General features: G+C 39.9%; 1 protein-coding gene across 3 annotated transcripts in view; it reads right to left on the minus strand.

Annotated features, from left to right (window-relative positions):
* Positions 1 to 23,700, minus strand: part of CREB5 (cAMP responsive element binding protein 5) — a 418,280-nt gene that overhangs the window by 377,586 nt on the left and 16,994 nt on the right. Inside the window, exon 1 of one of the 3 annotated variants that reach the window (XM_025380688.1) lies at positions 14,284 to 14,357. The exons of the other annotated variants lie outside the window; for them this stretch is intronic. The gene's annotated coding sequence lies outside the window, so the exon portion shown is untranslated. Of the gene's footprint in view, positions 1 to 14,283; positions 14,358 to 23,700 lie in introns of those variants that run through there. 3 annotated transcript variants of the gene reach the window in all.

The following is a 23,700-nucleotide window of genomic DNA, read 5'->3' on the forward strand; positions in this document are numbered from 1 at the left end:
GTTGTGACAGGTGGAGGATCAAGCCAAGTGGATTCAGCTCCTGTGGCAATCCATTATCTGGGGAAAATTATGGTTTAACATCAACCATTTGAGTTGCCACAATGACTCTTTTCTAAATCTGTGTTGGGCATTTCCTAATTGCATATTTTCTTCAGCATGAGAAATTGCAAGCTTGGTAAATTATCTATTTCAATATTTTGCATCATATGTGAGTCAAGCATCCAAAGGGCAGTTTAGAACAGCAGGTATCACCCTTTCAAACTGGGATAATTTTTGAGATCTTCCAGGCTCTTCCTTCACTAGCTGTTTCTAGTGTCATATTATGTAAAGCCTTCGGATGCCCATAATTTAAAACTCAGCTAGGCATATTATAAGTACCCTTGGGCTTTTTATTATCTTGGTCAACAGAAAGCATCAGAATCATTATTATCAGTCACAAGAAGATTCATTAATCAAACAGCAGCTATTATGCTGACATTCTCCTTTGTGAAGAAAAGACCAAAAATAAATAAATAAAGACAAAGAAAATTTAAACTCATTAGCAATGTCCATCGATTTTCCAAAATAACATCTTCTCTTGTTATTGCAGGGAATGTGTGATTTAATTCCGGTGGTCCAAACGAAGTCCAAAGATTCGATCTCTCCACTGACCGAGCTCCTCTCACAGGCTAGACCCTTAAATTCTGACAGCTCCTAAGTCTAAGAAAACTCAGTGGTATTTGACTGTTTCACTGTGAAGTAAAGGATGGGAGGGAGATAGGAGGAAGAGGAAAGGCTGACAGAAACCCTTTTAGCAGAGACTGACAGAGTAATCAACCTTAGTCAAACAATTTTAAGCAACCAATGAAGTTTTTTAAAAAGCTAATCAATGTGACATTGACATTAGGTATATTCTTCTTTGAGAAGCCCTTGAGTTACAACCTCAGGTCCCCCAGAGAAGGATCCTAACACATGATTTGGTCAAGCAACAAACACAAATTGCATAGTCATAATTATGAATGCAATTTACTGGTTTTTCACTGTTAGAGTTAGCCAAAAGCACAGAAGATATCATTGAGGTTGCAAGACAAAATATAAAGGAATATCACTTAACAATGTGGAAGTAACTATGCAGATGCCAAAGGTGGAATGTAGAAGACAGGAGGACAAGGAAAGGATCCTAAGAGAGCTTAGAGCTCCATCTTTTGCAAAACGACGGAAAGTTGGTGGGCCACAAAGGGAAGGTTTAAGTGTACAGCCAATAGTGAAAGCAATAATGGAATAAAGTAATAAGAGAAGGCAGAGGTAGAGGAGACACAGGACAACTGAGCTGAATCCCCATCTGGCAAAGCAGAGACTTACGAGATATTATAACAGCTAATAAATAAAGAAACAAAGACAGAAGCATGTTATTGAGTTTAGCAGTAACTTCTCAAAACAAAACCAAAACAAAACAAAAATTTAGAAAAGATTGCCTTTAGTGAGTGGTCAGGGGAAATGATAATATTTAACTTAAGTTCTTCGGCATATGATTTACTTTGCTTCCATGTGCACATATTACATGGAAGATGAGAAGAAGAAGAAACTTGGCCAAAATGAAGAGGAGGGAAATGCCATTTTAAAAAAGGTAAGAGGGGATGGTAATGCTTATGAATTGATTAAGAAGCCAGAGTTTCATTTCTACTTCATCAAGGCCAGGTGTGTGAGCAGAGAATAGAAAGAACCTCAAAGTAGAAGTCACAACAGCCTGCATCCCAGTCATGGTGCTACTCCCAGCAGTGTGAACAAAAGCAAGTCATTTAACCCCTCTGGGCTCGGCTTCTATGTCTGTAAAATGAAAAGGTTAGACTAAATCATCTCTAACACCGCCTGGCCCCAGGGCCCACGTTCCTGGATTTACACTGAAAACCTGAAAACTCAGCTAGCTCGTCAATTCCTCCTCTTGTGACTCCGTCTACCCCTGCAGAGACTAAAATATTCAGGCCTTACATGTTCTGGAAGGCATGGTTGGTGACCAGCCAAGCCACCTGAAGAATTTAGGAGGTTAAAGACTCACTTCAATATCTGAAAAGTCCTCCCGAGAACATATGAAAAGAGTAGTAAAATCCAACAGCCAAGCCCACCAGCTACATGTCACTAACACTAAAGGTTCCTGGGCCCAGAAGAAAAACAAAGAGCCCAGAGAACCAAGAGCCTGCACTGGTGTCTTGCCACAGCCAAACTGAGCTCTCCAACACCACATTAAGCAGATCTAGAAAATATTGGAAGCAATAAAAAATAAAACTATACATACACTGTGTTAGGGTTCTCTAGAGGGACAGAACTGATAGGATAGATATACATATATAAACGGAACTTTATTAAGTATTAACTTGTATGATCACAAAGTCCCACAATAGGCTGTCTGCAAGCTGCTGAGCAAGGAGAGCCAGTCTGAGTTCCAAAAGTGAAGAACTTGGAGTCCGATGTTCCGGGGCAGGAAACATCCAGCACGGGAGAAAGATGTAGGCTGGGAGGCTAGGCCAGTCTCTCCTTTACACATTTTTCTGCCTGCTTTATATTCACTGGCAGCTGATTAGATTGTGCCCACCAGAATAAGGGTGGATCTGCCTTCCCCAGTCCACGGACTCAAATGTTAATCTCTTTTGGCAACACCCTCACAGACATACCCAGGATCAATACTTTGTATCCTTCAATCCAATCAAGTTGACACTCAGTATTAACCATCAATCACATACACTCTCCCAAAAAGTCCTCTCACTAAAGTGGTTTCTTGCTACTTTTTGTGTTTTTCTTTAGTGGATTTCAACCTTAACAAATATCTGCTCTATGTAAAAAGGAAAAAGCCAATGGGAAGAAGGGAAAGCCTGAGGCATACCTAAGACGGGCTGGGAATGTGGGGCAGTTGTGTCACCAGAAGCTATGTTTTGGAAATGCCACATAAAATAAAGGACCCTTGAGTCATCATGTTCTTTATCTTGCTCTCCTAGCTATATTACCACCTCACCACTTCCCATAATACACACATACACACACACCATCACTCTCCTCCCCTAGCAGGTGCATGTGTAGCGTCCATGAGGTTGGGCTCAGTTAAGGCAAATGACTACATGAACACAATAATACCCTAAGACACTGAATGAGTTGGTCCCAATTCCCCCATCCACTCCCCTGTTGGTGTGCACCTACCAAATGAAGAAAGAAACATGTTTGAAGGGAACTTGCAGAGTTAAACTCCAGAAAACCTCATCTTCATTTCTTGGGATCAGTCCCAGTGGAACATACCACCGTGATCTGTCACATGTGAACTGGAAGACTATTTAAAGAAAGCTTATGAAAAATGGAACTACCATTTGTTGAGCATTTACTGTTTACCATATTTCAAAACACAGATGTGTGCCGGGCACTGGGCTTATAAATACAGTCAGAACAACTGCTAACATTCATGGTGTGCCCTGCAAGCCCTGTGCTACGTGTACTATCTTATTTAGGTCTCACAAGAATTCTAGAGGGTAGGTGGTGTCCTGATCTCCACCTTCCAGGTGAGAAGTTAGTAACTTGCCCAAGGACACAGAGCTAGCAAGGTGCAGAGTCCAGATCCAAGCTCAGCCAGTCAGATTCTACTACCTGTCACAGGTGGGAATAGGAAATGGTCTTGCCTCTGAGGTGCTCTTCGCTTAGTAGAGGAGATACTTCAATACACGCTATCTAGCATATAGTAGGCTCTCAATAAATGACTTTGTTTAACACCGACACCACCTGTATAAAGTGGGTAAGACAATTATTCTTTTATACATAAAGAATTGGATTCAGAGATGTCACCCAGCTACTAAAAGGCAGAGCCAGGACAGAAACCCCCAAATATCTAGTTCTTTTGTGCTCTCTGCTCTCAAAGAAAAGGGTGATGAAGACTTCACACCCTAGAACACAAGGAACATTTGGTTTGCATTTTCACTGGTGTCATATTGTGGGAGCTGCCAGAAGCCACATCATTCTGACAAGTTAGCTCCAAATGCTCCAGTTTGTGTATAGCTTCCTGGAGCTGGAGAGGCAGGAGATGAGTGTGTATGTGGGGTAGGGGGGACTCAAAACAAACAGACCAATCAAAACCAACAATGAAACGGTGGGCAGACTGTCAAAGGGAACGAAGTGGGAGCGGAAGATGGTCTGCCCGAAGATTCCCTTGGAGTCACTTGTATTTTCGGGTGTCTGGTATAGTTGACTCCAGGAAAGGTGCTCCAGCTGGGCTAAGGGCTTCCTTCAGGGCCAAGGGCTTCCTTCAGGGAAAAGGGACAGAATCAGAAAATTATGAAAGTAACATTCACTTTCTTTGTTGGCTTTTTGTTTGGTTTTGTTTGTTGAGGTTGTTTTGCCTCCACCATGAACAGGCCTAGGACATCCTCAGCAAAGCTGCAATCATTCCCTCACCCTCTCAAGTATGTCAGAAGAATATTGGCTCCCGGGAGCCACTTTCACTCTCCAGTAAAACCCTGCTCCAAGGTCCAAGGATTCTTAGTTTCTTCTTCCGCTTGACTTTGCTGTTAAAGTGCAAAGTCAAAGTAATTTCCTCTTTCCACAGCCTACTCTAGAACCTGATAGGAAGAGCCTATCTGAAGAGAAAATCCTTTTGTAAGACAGACGGCTGTCAGAACATCTAAAAACAACTGCTTTCAAAGAGGCTGGCTCCGTCAAAGAAAGTCTGAGTATAAATGTATTAGTCTGTTCTCACACTGCTAATAAAGATATACCTGAGACTGGGTAATTTATAAAGAGAAACAGGTTTAATTGACTCGCAGTTCCACGTGGCTGGGGAGGCTTTACAATCATGGCAGAAAGTGAAGGAGGAGCAAAGGAACGTCTTACAAGAGAGTATGTGAAGAGAAACTGCCCTTTATAAAACCATCAGTTCTCGTGAGACTTATTCACTATCACAAGAACAGCATGGGAAACACCCAACCTCATGATTCAATTACCCCCCGACCAGCTCCCTCCCACCACACGTGCGGATTATAGGAGTTACAATTCAAGATGAGATTTGGGTGGGGACATAGCCAAAACATATCAGCAAACTTTCTTTCTGGATTAACATTTAAGATTAGGAAGAAACCCATGACATTTATGACCCCACAAGAGTCATCACATCCCCACTCTGCTATGGTTTCAGTGTGATAGAGTTTCCTCTAGAATTCTTTCTTTAAAATTTTTCACTAATGGGATATTTTTCTGGCATCAGGGGGAATTGAAATGAGCCTAGAAAACAGAGCCAATAGCTTCAGATGCCGACAGGGGCAGACCATCAGGAGAGAAATTTTCTCTGTGCTATACTAATCCATCAATACAATGGCAGGGCTAAATAAGCACCAAGTCAGGCTTCTTTCCTTCCTGTTTTTTAAGGCATGGCTTCTTCTCTGATGGACAGGCCAGTGGAAGAGTCTTTCTCCTGCTGTGACTTGGTTGAAAGGAGCAATGATTGACCAGCTCAGTTTCACTTTTGTTTCCTCACCACAGTTCAAAGGCATCTATTCCAGCCACCAACCCTCTTCATTACTCCATGTCCACCTTTATTATTTTCCCAGGAAACTGGCAAACTAGCTTCCCGAGTTGGGCCTGTTTTGAGAGAGGAGAGAATCTGCAGCCTGAGATTCCTTTCTGTGGGCCGCAGGAGACCTCTTTGTTTGGAAAAGATGCATCCAATCTTCTGTTGCCAGGACCTTATTTTTCTCCCCCAGATTCCAAATTCATAGTCATTTAATATTTTATGCCAGATAAATTCAGGCACAAGCTAGCATGAGCACTACCAAAATCTTTATAAAGTCATTTAATGGTTTGCACCTTTATATAAGCATTAAACAGTACTGATTAATTGATGGAGGGGGCAACAGGGAAAAGGAACCTTCTGAGTTTTGTAAAGACACCATATTAATTCCATCTTACAAAACTAAGTTTTCCATAACAACATTTTTATGTTTAATCTAACTTTCTAACTAGCACCATTGTCTTCTATGTGCCACTAAATTCCACCTCAAAACACCATTCTGACTTGTATCAGGATCTACCAACACCACTTCCACATCTCAGGCAAATGACCTATGGCATTTGGGTATCTGGGGCTGGGTCAACCTTCAGAGGAGGAACTTGAGGGCAGGAGAAACATGTGTCCCAAAGAGTCATCATCATCGTAAGCGAATTATCATTTTATATAATTAGTCATAAGGTGGGGAGGCAAGATGAGACAGCGGCTGAGGAGGAGAGGGGTTAAATGGGTAAGGGGACAAGTTAGTGGCCTAGAATCTGTGTTGACTCCCCCTCCTCCAATTTTTAGCTATGCAACCTTAACACATACAGGTATTCAATACATATTTCTGGAATGAATGAATGAATGATTCCACCTAAATCCAGTTTTCTTGTCTGTAAAATAGAGCTAATAACTGTTGGGAGACAGTCCTCCATGGGTCTCTCACCATTATGTATGTCCTAGCAGCAGAGGCACAGATGGCCTTGGTTCTGGAATCTTTTCAAATACACTTGCACAGCAGAGTTAGAAGACAGACTTAGTGTGTCCCTCTGGAGCAGACAGCAGGTTTGCTTACTGTCCAGTGTAATAAAGATATCTCCCTCAGGAGCAAAGATCAGGCAAGGTTGCTTCCCACAACATTAAAAGAGAGTGAGATTTCTAAGCCCAGAGTTCTTCAGCCATAATATAAACGCCCTGCATGTTCAGCATCCACCTGGGTCACTCCACAACACTCTCACAGGACCTAGGAACAAGAGGAACTGATATGAACATGAGGCTGATGCTGCTTGCCGGCCAGGAGTAATAAAAAACTTTGTGTCTGACCCAGGAGTCTCATAGCTTCTGCCAGCATCCATGAAGCTGGCAGACTAGTTAGCTTGCAAGTAGGGGGAAATCTCAGCTCTTCACAGTTCTTGACAATAGCAGTCTTTACCTTATAGAGTTGTTCTGAAGATTAAATGAAATAAGGCTTATAGAGAGCTCTGCAGTGCCTGGTCCAAAGTAGGTGTTCAATTAAAATTAGCTTCTATTACTGTCCTATGTAATGAACAATCTTTGAATATCTGTATATTTGAATGGCATATTTTACATATGCATTTACCCTAATTATTCAAAAAGAGAATGTAATAGAAAAATGTGACTAAGTGAACTTAACAATATGAAGAGACTCAATTATGAATGATACTGACTCAAGATAAACTCTGATACTGAGTCACAACATTACAGTGATTAATGTGACTTTAACCATTTACTATACAATTTAATGGTTAAAACCCATAAAGGAAAATGCAAATCAAAACCACAACGAGATGTCATCTCACCCCAGTTACAATGGCTATTATTGAAAAGACAAAAAAGTAACACATGCTGACAATGTGGATGCGGGAAAAGGAAACTCTTATACGCTGTTGATGGGAATGTGAATTAGTACAACCATTATAGAAAACAGTATAAAGGTTTCTCAAAAAACAAACAACAACAACAAAAAACTACCATATAATCCATCAATTCCAGTACTGGAAGATTTTGAGAAACATATCAAAAGGAAAGGAAACCAGTATATCAAAGGGATACCTGCACCCCCATGTTTGCTGTGGCACTATTCACAATAGGTGAGATATAGAATCAATCTAAATGTCCACCAGCAGATGAACGGATGAAGGAAATGTGGCATATATACACAGTGGAATACTATTTAGCCATAAAAAGAATGAAATCCTGTCATTCACAGAACATGGGTAAGCCTGGAGGACATTATGCGAAACAAAATAAGTCAGGCACAGGAAGATAAATACTATATGTGCTCACTCACATGTGGGAGCTAAGAAAACTATTTTTGTTTAATCTCACGGAAGTAGAGAGTAGAATTGTCAGTATTAGAGGCTGGGAAGGGGCTGATGAGAGGACAGTGGGAGAGGTGGGTTGACAAAGAGTTAGGATGAATAAGTTCTGGTGTTCTGCAGTACTATAGGGTGAATACGGTTAACTGTAATTTATTGTATATTTTCAAAAAGCAGAAGAGGGCATTTGAATACTCACAACACAGAGAAATGATAAATGTTTGTGGTGATCAAGTTACCCTGATTTTATCATTATGTTGTATACACGTATCAAAATATCACTCTGTATCCTGTACGTATAATTATTTTAAAACTAAAAAAAAAATGTTTTTAAAAACTGTAAAGAGTTTAGTTTATATTCCAGCTTTTCCACTCATAAACTACAAGACTTTGGGCAAATGACAGAGAGGTTTTATCTTCCAAAATGTGGAGATTAGAAGTAGCTCCAGTTCACCTGGTGCTATGAGGATTAAACATAATGGTAACTTGTAAAATGTCTAACATAGTACCTGCCACATACCAAACATTCACTAAAGGTTGAGTATTTATTATTTTATTCAAAGAACAATAACATCAAGAAAAGAGATGTGATGCTTTTGGTATCTTTGGACTTTTATATTAGCTTCTTTAATCCTCTCAATAATTCTGGGAGGTAAGCAAAATAAATTTTAGCCCAACTTTACAGACAGGAAACTGAAGTGAAGGGAGGTTAAGTGGCTTTTCCAAGATCAAAGATGTAGCAAATGGCAGACATTTTATATTTTAGAGTTTCTTTCCATGTGGAGAGCCACCAGAGATTATCAAGTGGTAAAGATCTCTCTGTGCTTTTGAGTAACAGGCTCACACATTACCAGGAGCTGGAGAATGCATTTGGCCCAGCTCGACAGCCTCATGGGCTTGGAGCTTTCAACCAAATGCAAACTTTTAGAGTGTGTGCATTTAGGTTTTGCCAAGAGTAGATGGCTTTCTATTTTTAAAATGGAGGGGGAAAGAACACTGGAAGGTATTTAAATCAAGCTCCAAAGTCTTCTTGGACATCAAATAACTCTTAGAAAACAACATTTCGATGAGTTAAGTATAAATGAATCAAAACCATATGAATTAAATTTCCCTTGAAATACACAAGGGTCTAAAAATTAAGGGGAAAAATGCATTGATAAAATACATTTGGGATTTTATTGAAACCAAAACATTTACAAAAGTCATTATATATCCCAATGCTCCCAACCTTAGCGTGCCCTCTTGTGATGGCTGTGGCCAATCTCCATGGACCTCTCCAGTAATAGGCTGCCAAATATTTCCTTTCTTGCCAAAAAGAAAAGAAATCCACTGAACTCCAAACCACCTGATGGCAAGGTTCAAATCCTATCTCGTATGTAGTTGATAAAACACTTCCAGCCCAAATGGTGTGAACGCCAATCTTCCTGTATCTGGAAGAATCAGCCTTGATCAGATGGCTCTGTGTGCCCCATCTTATGAAGGCCTAATAACCAATTTCTGCCTCAGTGGTTTTATAAGTGGCTATTAAATTAAGCTTCCAACTTGCAGTCCTAAAGCTAGTAAACCATCGGGTTACTTTTCAGGCTTGTTAAATTAGCTAAACGGAAAAGCCGGGGCACGGCTGGCCTGGGAGAATAAGGCTGCAATATATCATGCAACTGGCGGCACCACTGCAGTGGCTTCCAGCAAGCTGGCAATAAGCATGTGATATTAACTGAAGCCCTTAATTTAAGGAAATGGAATCAACCAACTAGTAATTAACAAATTATTCTTAAACAGGCCTTGCTTAAAAATTAAGTTGAACTACCATTTTTCTATAACTCGTCAGGAAAACGCTGACTGGTACTTAAAGTAAACACAACTTAAGCAGATGGTGAGCCCTCACAGAGCACCAAACCTATACTTAAATAAATCAATGTTGTCGGACTAGAGTGCGACATGGATACTCAGCAGAATTCATGGGCATCTTTGCAAGATTTGGCAATAATTTACTGTCACGTGGAGAGGACAACTGAGAGCTCTAAGCTTTCCTGTTGGAATGTTTTGTGCCCCTGAGACAGGTAAAGTCTATTGGAAGAAAGTGTTTTTCAACTGATATCCCAGAAGCATGTTATAGAAGGAAAGATGAGCCTGTTCCATCTAAGCACAGACAAGTGTTTCTGCCTTTACTCCTTCACTCATTCATTCACTCATTCAAGACATAGCTACAAAGTATTGAACCAGGTGACAGGCATTTTACTAGACCCTGGGCATACAAGGCTGAATGGTACTCAAAATTACTCACAGATCACACAGGCACAGAGAGAAATAATAATGCAACTTGATAAATTCTATTGCAAGGATGCCTTAGAAAACACTTGGAGAATCCTAAGAACAGAAGCGCTAACTCCGATTTGAGGCATCGGGGAATAGCTTCCTTCACCTTTGAAAGTGCCACCTTAGGAGATGGGAAGTGTGGGACAGATATTAAGAATACAGGTCCTGAGTGATAGACTGCACAGGTTCGAATCCTAGCTTCCTCATTTATTGACTCTGTGACCTTGGGAAGTCTACCAAACACTTCTGGGCCAGGTTCCTCCTCTGCAAACTGGGGTTGATAATGGCAACCACCTCATTGTAAGGATTAAATGAATGCCTGGCACATAATAAGTGCTATTGTCTTAACTGGCTATTATAGGGATTTATCCAACAAATATTGAGCAGAGAGAATATTCCAGTTAGCAGAACAGCATGTGCAAAGGCAGAGTTTTAAGAAAGGTCTGATAGTTTGCAAGGATGATGGAAAATTCAGTATAGCAGGTTCATAAAGTATACATGGAGAGAAATCAGGTGCAGATGATAGTCATATAATGCAAACCTTGTACGTCAAGCCAAGGAGGTTAAATTTTATCCTATGGGCAGTGGAGACCCAACAGAGGGTTGATATAGTCAGTTCTGGTTTTTCATTCTGCCTGCAGTATACAGCCTAGGCTACAGAGGATGGTGAAAGGTCTACTCAGGATGTGGACACAAAGCATCACATGAAGGGTCTGTTGTTTTGGTTTGGTTTGGTTTGGGGTTGGGGTTTTTCTTAAATCACAAGTAGATCTGTCTGTGGTCAAGGACAACGGAGTAGACATCGCTACTTTTGGTTGCTCACCAAGGAAAACCATGAGACATAGTCAAGTGCAGCTATTCCCAATCTTTCCCCTGCTCTCCAAGTTTTAGCAGTATCTCTGTTTGCTCCTTTCCCACAAAAATGTTGGACCTGTATTTCAAAATTTGCTGTTGGAAGCACATTTGTACTGGTCAATTTTATTAGTTGGAATGTTGTGTTCACAAATCACAGAATGTTAGAAGTAGATGGGAATTTAAGGCAATTGCTAAATCCAGCTGCTCCCCACTTGGGGGCCTCTGGATTCCTAGGAAGTCTGTGAATGTAATAACAGAGATCAGTTCAATTTTCCGTATTTCCAAAAGGTTAACGTGTATGTAAACTTTTAGTTATTCACACATAAGGAAGCTTCACGTGTCAAGTAAAATGTCAACTTTCTTTACTGTTGGCTGCAATTATTTTGATTCAGTATGGTAACATCAGACATCTCATGTTTATCACAATTTCTGATTGATAATTATGAATACCATTAATCTAAAAAGAAAAATGCATTAATTAATACTTGTCAGGTAGAAAAAAATCTTTCAAATATAAAAGTAAGGAAAACAAAGAGGCCCTGTATGGTCAAGTTGGGGGATCAGTGATCTCTAACCCATCCTCAGTGGCCCCGACACCCACCTTTGACAGCTACTCAGAGTCTACACTCTCATTCCCATCTCATACCCTGCCCGCTTCTGGAGTATACATCATACTCTTTAGTGTGAGTATCTATTGGAAGTGAAAATACAAATCAGTAGGTTAAGGTCATCGACATATTAAAGGAAACCCTAAACTCTAGCTCTCAAGAAATGAATGAGTTAAGCAATATCTACTCTTGGATGAAATTCTGTTACGTAACAATGTGACCCTAGGTAGTAAGGTCTTTGGGCAGGATTCTTGTGCTTTGTCTCTCACATGCTGTGCCCAGTAAACACTTAAGACACTACATAAATGATGCATCATGATGCATCCTGACCACAAATGGCTCCTGAATAAAAGCCTTGTTGGATAACTGGAAAATGTCACGTAGGGATAAATGACCGGTGTTTGTAAATTCACCCTGAGTCCGAAAGTCATCAGATTTTAATCTTGCAAATGTCTCCATCGTCTTTTCTGTTCCAGAACAGATTTAGAACTGTAATTCCAAATATATCATACAAAGAATAGGGAAAATGTTAAAACTTCGAGTGACTGCATTCAAGAAGTAGGATTATATGGCATTGTTTATAGTTAACTGGATCATATTTTTAAATACGGTTGTTAATAATATGATTCCTAATAATAGCTGTAGTTCTAATTCCATTTATTTAGATTATAGGACTATCCATTTATTTAGATTATAGTACTAACTACACCTTAAGTTTCCTGTTGTTAGGTAAAATTAGCTGTGCTTTTATGGTACTTCTTGAAATTAATGTCACTAAAATTAGGTTTTTGTAGGCACTCACTAAAATATTTGGTAACAAATTGAACCAACAAGCATCTAATACTGGTAGAAGGTTATAGAAGGAAGATCTATGGAACTAAGACTTGAGTGGGATTTGGGCCACACAGATAGCTTCGTCTGAAGAAAATGAAATGATGATCTCTCTTGGCAAGTTTCTAGAGTGACTCGGGGTACCAAGAAAGGAGGCTCCCATGACAGAGAGTGAATCCTGGCTCTGCAACTTAATAACTGCATGATCTTTGGTAAAATCCTCAGCTTCTCTGAACTTCAGTTTCCTCATCAGAGATAATAACACCTACTAAATAAGACAATGTAAGATTTGACATAGTACCTGGCCTACAGTAGGCATTAACTTAATTGGCTTATCTATTTTCTCAACATGCACAAACAGTAGTGTGAAGTCCTTAGCCATGGCCCTTAACAGGTGCTCATCTATGTTACTGCCGGTTGGGAGCGGGACCTTATGAGCGTGAGCTGAGTTCTCTAATGGATGCAGCCAAAGTGGAGACAAAATCATGACTGAATTGCACCAAACCAAAGACATTTGGCTGCTGCTTCTCCTTTGAAACCTGGGGAAAGTAGAGCCAGGGGCTTTTCATCATTTGCCTCTAATGCAACCTTTCAGTTACCTCAAGAGCATAGTACACAATTCCATCTTTAGAATGTTATGTAGCAGAGTAAATGCAACCTGTTCCCCCCAAATCCCATTAGCTTGGTAACACTTTCTTAAATCTCACAATCAAATGGTGTGAAAGGTGGGGCTGGTCCCATTTATCAGAGGCAACGATTAGTTCAAGTAATACTTCAGAGAATCTCAGTCTTTACTCTCATTTGAAACCTAATCCTAAAATTCAACATTTGATTATTTTCTAGAAAGAAAATGCCTTGGAAACTGTACTTGGTTGGAAAAAAATGGCAATTGCATCTAACTACAAGTAAATAATTTGCCATCATAAGTGTCAAAATCTTTGCACTTGGTATAGTTAAGGTAGTATAATTCAAGCCTGAAAAGGAACTAAGTCGTTTTAAACTTTTCTATCCCTCCAAAAATCCACCCTGAACAGGTCTTCTTGCCACCCAACCAAAGGAATAATACATAGATAAGTAGTAAGAGGGCCCCGTTCTGTGCCCACTTAATAGGGCAAACATGGGGGGCAGGGAACCACACTCTGCTGTTTTGGGGCAAACACACACAGGCTAAACACAAGCCAACACATTGTAACTGGGACTGAGTTCTCAGATATGTTTAAGAAACATTGGACAGCATGGGTGGAAAGGCCATATGCACAAATGCACACAACACAGGCTACAAAGACCTCTGCAGCTTGAGCCGCAAGGGCAAGAGGCATTGATTTTTACTGGAGAGGGCATATCAGGTTGCAGGAATGCACACATTTAATTTTTATGAGACTGATGGCTCACAGAAACAAAAAAAAAAATCCACTTTGTGACACATTAATGACGCCAGTGAAAGGCCACTTTAAAATAAAACAAAAGAAAAAGGCTTGATGGTGTTTTCAAAAGGTCTTTGAAAATAAACCATCATGCCACAAGCCACTCCGACATGTTCTGCGACACTTTCAGTCTGCTGGACAGAGAAATGTTACACCCAGGTTGCTTCTTCCAATCTTCTTATATAAATATGTGTATATGGTATTACTCACCCCTTTCTGGTTTCTGTAAAGAATATTTTTTCATTTTCTAGGTAGATCCAAGAGTCACCAATCTTTCAGCTCTCAGTCAAGAAGAACAAGCGAGCAATGGCAGAAATGTAGTTTCATACCAGAGCATCTTCTTCCAGCCAAATGTAATTTACAGCTGAGTGTTTGGTTCATCTGTCACATGAGAATTATACAACCCAACCACTTACCCTGAAAATAAATATGCGCTCCTCATTCAGGTAAATGAGATTGTTTCAGAAATAAATTGACTCCACCACTAAAACTTGCCTTTTGCAAAGAAAATAAATGTTTGAAATGTTTCTGCTGATGAAGACGATGCAGCTGACACTTAAATTTAAGAGGCTGATTATATGGCCCTCTAAGGCCCGCCCAGCAGAAGCTAAAAGCCACTAGAACTGGAAACATCTGATGATAACTTTGCTAAATCATCTTTCAGCTCTTATCAATATGCAAAATCTCCCAGGCCAAAAAAAAAAAAAAGTGGAGGGGAAAAGGTCAAAATGCACATTCCCACTGACCATCATACATCTGGAAACAAAATAACGTTCCCAAATGACACTGAATTTTTACAAGCCCACACAAGGCTTCTAACCACCCACCCCCTCTTCGGGAGTTCCCTTCATTGGAGCTTCACAACAGCCTTGTAAATTAGAGAAGGTATCATTTCTTAGTTTATAGATTGGGAAACTGAGGTGGCATGCAGTTACCTAAGTGTCCAAAACTCACAGCTAGTTAGAGGTTGAAGGGAGTCGGGGGGAAAGCCAGGTGGCCTAGGTGATAATTCCAGTATTCATTGAATCCCTCTGCTTTTAGAGGAATTACAACACATAGTCCCTACTCTTAAGGCGCATATGATCTAATTAGAAAAATAAGACATTCGCGTGCTAAATTAAATAACATTAAAACAACGCCATTCAAGAAAAATCATCAGTGCCAAATATACATTGTTTTAACTATTGTCAACTCAGAGTCACATTCTATGAATTTGTGAAATTGATGTAAAGATTCTTAATAAATTAACACCCAGTTCCAAACTTAAAATTGCACAACAAAAGCCAGGGCCATGGTTCAGCACATGTCGTTTGTAAATTATTTGTATTCATATGACTTTCCTGTTGAATATCTAGGTAAACTGTAATAGTCTTAGGTATAATTATTTACCAGTAAACTAACCACCTCAGACTATATGACTCACATTGAAGGAAAAGTAAGTTAATGTGGTTTAAAAATCAACAGCCTCAAATATTTAGCTATTTAATTATTGAGTTACAATAATCTATGGAGATACAACACTTTGTCTTTTTTGTCTGTATTCTCTCTTCTTGGAGCTCCAAAATTTATAAATACTTTTAAAATCCTGTTGTTTCTATATTTTAAGAAATTCATTTAGCATGGGGTAAATTAATCACTATAAAGAAGCTGCTAAGATAATAGGCTGACAAAAAGTCTACAAATAACTGGATCTGGGTGTTGAATTTTGGCATTTGATTAAAATTCTAAAAAAAGGAATGAAATTAATAATATAATCATTATAATAATTAGTAATTATATTTTCAGAGCCTCCAAGAATATTAATTAGTGCATACCTTTGAAGTATTATCATCTCCATTATAAAATGAGGTGGTGGAGATGGAGCTGAGATGAGGAGTCGCCTCTGGCCACAGGCAGAAGCAGCAAGTGGAAGGTCAGATACCTGGAATTCCTGAGCCCCCAAGCCCTTGTTAACTAATTCTGCTCACTCTGAGCCGGCATCAGGAAGGTCATTAGTTAAACGGAATAAACCAGAAGCCGTCCTTTCCTCTCCTCAACTATTTCTCTCAACTAGTGCTACTGACCCTCTAGAGGTCTCACAGGAGATTCTCTTCACACTGTGGTTTCTTCGGCAGGCTGCCATCTAAAAGTGGAGTTGAGTAAAGTGAGATAAGTAGAAGTCTGCATCTTTTAAACATTTTATTACAGTGGACGAAAGAGGAAAACAGAAAAAATATAAGGAAGATTATAAATGAAGCTACAGGAAGCAGAAGTGGTGTAATTCTAAACGTAAACTGTGTTCACATATTCACAGACTCATAAATCAACCACAAGAAATGAAGAACCACAAGAAATTTTTAAAATCTTTTTATACTGAAAACACAAGCTATACTTGTGCTTCTAGATTTTAAAGATAAAGGGTGCATATCCTTCCCATATTAAAAAGATGTACATTTTGGGCGGGTGCGGTGGCACGTGCCTATAATCCCAGCTACTCAAGAGGTTGACGTGGGAGGATCCCTTAAGCCCAGGAGTTTAAATCTAGCCCGAGCAACGTAGACAGACCCTATCTTAAAAAACATTTTTAAATTGTAAATTTTGATAAGCAAAATATTGATACCCTGAGAGAAAAATGGCCAAAAAGCATAGACAAAGATGAACAATTCATAAATTGCCAGCAAATAAATGGAAATAATGTTCAATACTCCTTTAAATCAAATAAAAGCAAATTAAAACAATTTTTGACCTAATAAATTGGCAACTATTTCTTTTTGAGTACAATACCCAATACTCTTGGCTGAAAATCAGATGTGATATGCACTATTGCATAGCCTGGATATTTGTGAGGCAATCAGTACAAGCTGTTGTGAAAGCAATTTAGCAAAATGTATCAACACCTACTCATTGGAATAATTCCTTTGGAAAAATAAGAGATGCAGATAAAGGGTTATGTGCAAGATGGCTTATCACAATATTATTTATTACCAGGAAAAAATCAAAATAGACAATGCAACCAATATTAAGGAAAATGACTTAAGTAAATTATAACAAACAGAAAATTCTAAGGCTATTAAAATCATATTTTCAAAAAAAAATTAAGACCTTGGGGAAATGTTCACAAAATAATAACAAGTAGAAAAAATTCAAACACAAAACTGCAAATATGAAATATAACTAGATGATATGGATGAAGACATATATGAAGGATACGTATCAAAATCACCAAAAGTGATAATCTTTGGTTAGAATTTTCTTCTTCTTTTTTATTTTCTACAATGAGTATTTTTGAATCAGAAAATGGTAAATTTATCTTTAAATTTTAAAAAGAAGAAAGCTGAGGGAATCCCTGAACTTGAGATATAGTTATCATTTTTTCATGATTTTTGTTCAAGCCATCTAAAATTCCTTTATTCCTTTCTGACTCAGACAGAAACACACTAGAAAGATTTTAGGATTAGAACTGGTTGAATTCCAGTGTTAAGACTTAAGAACTTTTCCTTCCCAGTTACTCTTTCAGGAAAAATAGATGCAGAGTGTTCTTCTCACAAGGTCAGCTTCAAGGGAAATTTGGAGGAAAGAGAAATTACCAAGACCACTAATTTTAAATGGCACACTCTCATTTGAAAATCCCAGATGACCATTATGTGCCTGCCGGCTTGCAAAAGAGCCACAAAACTGCGTACAAGTGACAGCCGTAGATGACACAACCAAAAAATGATTGCTGCTTGTTTGAGAAAATATGCACAGATTATGCCAAATGACTCCTACACTGGGTGTTTTTCTGAATGAATTTCTTGTAAGTTCTGTCACATGAAACTAATACTAGGAATCCCTATGATCCAAGAACCTTGTTCCAGATGCATCTACCACATTGTCCTTGCCATTGGCTGGGCAAAATATACAACGCTCCAACTCCGTGTAAAACACATTGCATAATTATAGCACTCTATTATAAAGTTTCAGTGCATGTTTTTATCTTTGCCCAAACATGGCTTTTGGTTAATAGACATCAGAATCTCTTTCAGCAACAGCTCACTGCAATATAGCTAATGCAATCAGAATCAACAACAAAAAAAAGCAAAAAAAGGCATAGCTGTTTGCAGTCACCTCAAATCCTGTAAAGGTTCCCCATTGCATTTAGATGTAAATTTAAACAGCTGTCTGCTCACCACACCTCCAGTGACCCAGGTCCCCAACCCAGAACTCATCTGGTCACACTCTCCCCTTGTCCACCACATTCTGCCCACACTGGCCTTTTTCCTTTTTCTAAACCATGGCAAAGCTCATTCTCATACCACTAGAACTCCTCTGTACCTAAAATTTTCTTTTTCTTTGTCTTCAAGCGATTGGAAGAGCTTTGTTTTCAGGTGTTTGTCAAAAAAAGTGATCAAGTGAATGGAGGATACATCAATCTGTGAACTGGCAAATTAAAATTAAAATATTTTTAATTTTGTTACTCCTGCTTAGGAAAGACTGACCTTTGTTTACCTCCAATATTTGAAAGGTACCTTGCAAATACTTTCTTGCTAAATAGAGAGTGTAAATGCCCAAGCATGAGCCAGTGCCACAAGCAAAAGAAAAAATCAGAGTTGTTTACTGATTGCAACTCAAAATCTAGAAGGCTTTAACACCAATTTTCCTTGTCGGTCTTAACTTTAACTGTCTCGGGGGAACGATGGTGCTACCTCTTTTATTTCTTTCATTTCAAATAGTGTGACATTATGAATGCCATAGATACAGCATTAACTCATAGTCCTGTTTACATGTATTGCTGTGGCAGGCAGTCTTTGAGATGTTCCCAGTGACCTGTCTTCTGGTACAAACTTGTGTCATCTCCTTGCCATAGGTACAAGCTAAACCCAATGACATGCTTCTAATGAATAGAATATGGCACATGGGTTGGGATGTCACTTCAGTGATTTGAACCCAAAGAAAGACTGAGACTCCCATCTCTTGCTTTCTCCTCCTTGGAACCCTTGCTTGCTCCTGGGGAAGCCAGCTGCCATGCTGTGATCCCCTATGAAAGGCCCCAGTAGTAAGGAACTAATGTCTTGGGTCAATAGCCAGCAAGAATCGGAAGCCAGTCAACAGCCACACAAGTGAGCTTGGTGTGGACCACCTGAGGCCTGCAATACCAGGTGAGTCTGGAGGGAGATCTTCCCCTACTGAGGTTTGGGGTGACTACAGCCCTGGCAAGTATCTTGATCACTGCCTCGTGACAGATCCAGAGCAGAGACACAAAGAAACCACACCCAGATTCCTGACCCACAGAAACTCTAAGATAATAAATGTATGTTGTTAGGGGGACAATGCTAATTCGTCATACAGCAATAGCTAACTGTTCCAATTGTTTACAAACTGAGTTACATACTTGACATTTTCTTTCTTTTTTTTTTTATTAGGATGCTAGCAAAAGAAAACTTAACCCCCTAAATTATAAGGGTAAAACCTTAGATTGTATGGGGATAAAGAATATTCAGAACTAGAAAAAATTAACCAGTATTTATTCCCAAATAGCTATATTTTGCCACGTCAATCAACAGCCGCTCATAATTTGTACAGCATTTTAAAATCCAAGTGGTGTTTTCACAGTCACGGCCATTGACTCCCCTTGAAGAGGCTGTGAAGTAGGTATCATTATTATGCCCATCTTACAGAAGAAGAGATTGAGACTCATTCGATTTCAAAAGTTCCTTGAAAGCAAGGACCTCCTCTCTCTTCTTGGCCAGCGCTTCCCAGTGCCTAGCTCCACACTTAGCACTGCAAATGCTCAACTCGATACACATTCATGGAGTGCATGCCTCCTACAGCAATGTTAACTATAAAGATGGGGCCTCTTTCATGAATTCCCCAACAAACATGTTCATACATCAATCGATCAATAATGTCTCTATATACACGTGTAATGTGTAATACACAAATATGTACCCATGGAGCCAGGGTGTGTGTTTCCAAACAACACAGGCATCTCTGAAAGCTTACTCCAGCTTTTTTAAAGACAGTAAAGAGATCATTCCCTCATGTAATCCTGTTTTACATACAGCCCTGCGCTGCCAAAGACAGAGACCTAGAGCTCTTTTGTGAGCTAACAAGCCTTTCCTGGTAAATCAAATCTCTTTCTTTCATTATCATTTCCTGTCATCTCCCAGGATGAGGCTGGAGGCAGCAAAGGAGGTGCCAGCCAGCTCAGATCCCGACACAATGCCTCTAATGCTTCTCTGTGCCCCCAGCACCTTGGTAAACTTGGCAACTAGAAAGCAATAGGCCTTGTCAAAGGTCACTATAAAATAGCCTCAGGCGATGCTAGATAAAGGTGTCCATAGAAATGCAACGAAGTAGCTGACCAGGAAATAGGAGGTGGGGGATTTTGATTAGGAAGTTTATATAAACCTTAAATTCCTTTTCTTTTCAGAGTTTCAGTCAAGCAAGAATTCAATTCCCAATCACAGCCCAGTCCCTCCTCAAATAGTACCTATTAAAAAAGCATTTGTTCCCAAGGCATGTAGAGCCATTAAATTAAGAAGATAAGAAAACCAGTAAGGATGCTTCTCTTACCAGGAAAGGAGGTGCAGCGCATTGTGTGTAAAGTATTACATTAATAACAGTCATCGGTTCTTTCAGCAAATATTGAAGAAGTGTCTGCCATGTGCCAGATGCTGAGAAAATGGTGATGAACAAAACATGCTTGATCCCTGACATTTCAGATTTTAGATTCTGGTGGGAATGTGGATTTTAATTGTTTTAGGCCGGGTGCAGTGGCTCACACCCATTATCCCAGCACTTTGGGAGGCCTAGGCGGGCGGATCACCTGATGTCAGGAGTTCGAGACCAGCCTGTCCAACATGGTGAGACCCCATCTCTACAAAAATACAAAAATTAGCTGGGCGTGGTAGCGGGTGTCTATAATCTCAGGTACTCAGGAGGCTTAGGCAGGGAGAATCGCTTGAACCAGGGAGGAGAAGGTTGCAATGAGCCGAGATTGCACCATTGTACTCCAGCCTGGGTGGCAGAGAGACTCCATCTCAAAAAAAAAATTTTTTTTTAATTAAACTAAACATCACACAAAGGAATATAAAATTGATTTAAGTGCCATGGAGGAAAAGTTCAGGACATATTGAGATTGGGAAACCCGGGAAAGCATGGATGGTCTAGGCAGAAGGGGCAGCACAGACCAAGGCCCTGAGGCTGAGGAAGCTGTGGTCCCTGTGAGGAGCTGATATCCCAGTGTGGCTGGGGCTCACTGCGGAAAGGGCTGTATGCTGTGAGATGAGGTTGGCCTATTTGATGTCTGAGACTATGATCCTGATTCTAACTCTATCTGCAGCTGAGACCCCTTCCCTGAATTCCGCTCTTAGCATCTCACATTGTCTCAGCATCTCTTTACATACAACATGCCCAAAACTGAACTCCTGGTCTCCCGCACTGACCCTGTTCTACCCGCCATCTTCCCCGTCTCAGTTGATGACAACTTCATCCTTCCAGTGTCTTGGATCAAGCACCTTAATATCTTCCCTGACTTCTTACTTATCTTCACAGCCAATCCATCAGCAAGTCCTGCTAGTTTTACCTTCAAAATAAGCCATAATCCAACTCTTTCTCACCACTTCTCCCAGAACCTACCCAGTCCAGCCCACCATTGTCTCTTGCCTCCCCATGGGTCTCCCAGCTGCCACCCTTGCTCCTACACAGTCGATCCTCCAACCACAATGGAGGACTTTATAAGTGATGGATGCTCTACCCAAAACTATCCAATGGTTTCCTACCTAGCTGAGATTAATATACAGAGTTCACAGCATGTTTAAAGTCTCTGCATGATCAGCCACCCAGCGGCTCCCACTGCTTCCCTCCTTGTCTCCACATCTGCTTCCTTGCAGTTCCTCAAGCTCACCGTCCAAAACAACAGGGCCCTTGTACCAAGCAGCCCCTTACCTAGAAAGCTCCTTCTCCGCATCTCCATGGGAATTCCTCCCTTCCCCGGTGGCTCTCCTCTCATATGTCACCTTATCTGAAAGTTCATCTTCCTGAGCTATTCCAACTGCAACATGAAAGAGCACACTTGATCCACTTCCTTGGCCTCATCTTTCTCTTTAGCACTTACTACTATATTAAGTATTATTTACCTATCTACATGGAGATTTTGTTTGTTTTGTTCACTGCCATATCCTTAGAACCTGGAAGAGTCCTAGCTAAAGAGAGCAAAGATCCACCTTTAGTGATGCCCTTGGCTGGATTATCACAAAGCCATCTCCGGAAGTCCTTTTGTATAATATTATAAACCCAGAAAGGAAATAGATTGAGTGCCTAGTGTCTTACTAAGATTGAGGCTTTGGAAATGCAAGAGGAGAGAGAAGTCTGGCTAGGAGGAGTGAGGAGAAGGTCAGGGTTCATGGGAGGTAGGTCAGTCTCTGGAGGAGGAACGCAGACCCCAAGTCCCTGGGACAGGCACCATGGGGACATAGAATGCATTGAGAGGTGGGAAGGCAGAGATAGAAGGAATAAAGTGTGCGTATCCAAAACAAACTCGGTTTCTGTCACAATTATGCCTAAGCTCAACCCTAAAGGAAAAGTTTTCAACCAGCCTAAGGGAAAGGAGATTAATATCGTCAGAGTATACATTTCTCTTGCCAAAAGATTGGTCATGTGTTTTTTACAACCATTTTTTAAAAATCCACAGCAAAGTTAAATGTCAAACAATAGGGGTTGGTTAAGAAATTATGGCATAGCAACTCAATGGAATATTATGCATAATCATAGTTTTGAAAACTATGTAGCGACATGAAAACATGTCTGTGGTATAGTTTTAAGTGAAGGAAGCAGAATTTTAAAATATGTCTATGCTCTGATTAAAACTATTTACAAATTATGTTCCTCTCTGGACAAAGAATGCAAGAGAATGTAAAAATGAAAAATGAGTTTTTCCTTAGGGTTATAAGATTCTCGGTGATGGATTCATTCACCTCCATTTTTGATTTCTAAAATATTATGACAGTTGTCTTTAAGCAACAGAGTTTAAAATTAAAGTGATACTGAGAGAAGGGGACTTCATCAGTATACCTAAAAAATCTTCCTAGGATGGTCCTCCAGGAACACTCACTAGGCTGGTTAACATCTAATGTTGATTCTAGGAAGTCTATGGCAACAATGAGTGAGTGTCTCTTTAGTCAGTTCATGCAAAATTAATTTGCATCTACTATGTGTAACCATCTACTCTATGCTAATTCAATGAAAGAAGTCAAAACTAAGCAAGATTCAGTTCTTGTTGTCATGGAGCTTATAATCCAGGAGAGGGAATTTATGAAAAACACAAAAATAATCACAATAGAAGATACATTTTTTAAAAACCATAAGAAAAAGATTAACAAAGCACTAAGGAATTAATTAATTTTGCATTCTGCTTTTGGTTTTGCAGATCAGGAGATGATGACTGAGATGGGCCTTGGAGAGTACTGTTTTCACAGGCAGGAGGTGAATGTAGCACGTCTGGGTGAATGTATGCACGTGTGTGTCTGGAACCACTGTACTAGAGGATCACAGATGTTCCAGGGAAGAAGAGATTTTGAACATGCCAGAGAGGCACTCAACACAAACCACAGTGGATCTGTCTTGAATATGGGGTACACCTACAAGGATGTGGCTAAGACTGGCCTAGGGGCCTTGAAACAGGGCACCAGCGAAGGTTCTTGAGAAGGGAAATGGGATGTTCAAATCTATACAAGAGAGCAATTCTTGGTAGCTAGAATGGACAGAGTATGAGCTCAGGGACCAGACAAAACTGGAACCAAACCCAACTCCTCCATTTACTGGTTTTGTCCCACTGGTCAAGTCCCTCAACCTCTAAGCCTTATTTTCCTTAG

Source organism: Theropithecus gelada, chromosome 3, assembly GCF_003255815.1.
Source record: "Theropithecus gelada isolate Dixy chromosome 3, Tgel_1.0, whole genome shotgun sequence".
Taxonomy (NCBI): Eukaryota; Metazoa; Chordata; class Mammalia; order Primates; family Cercopithecidae; genus Theropithecus; species Theropithecus gelada.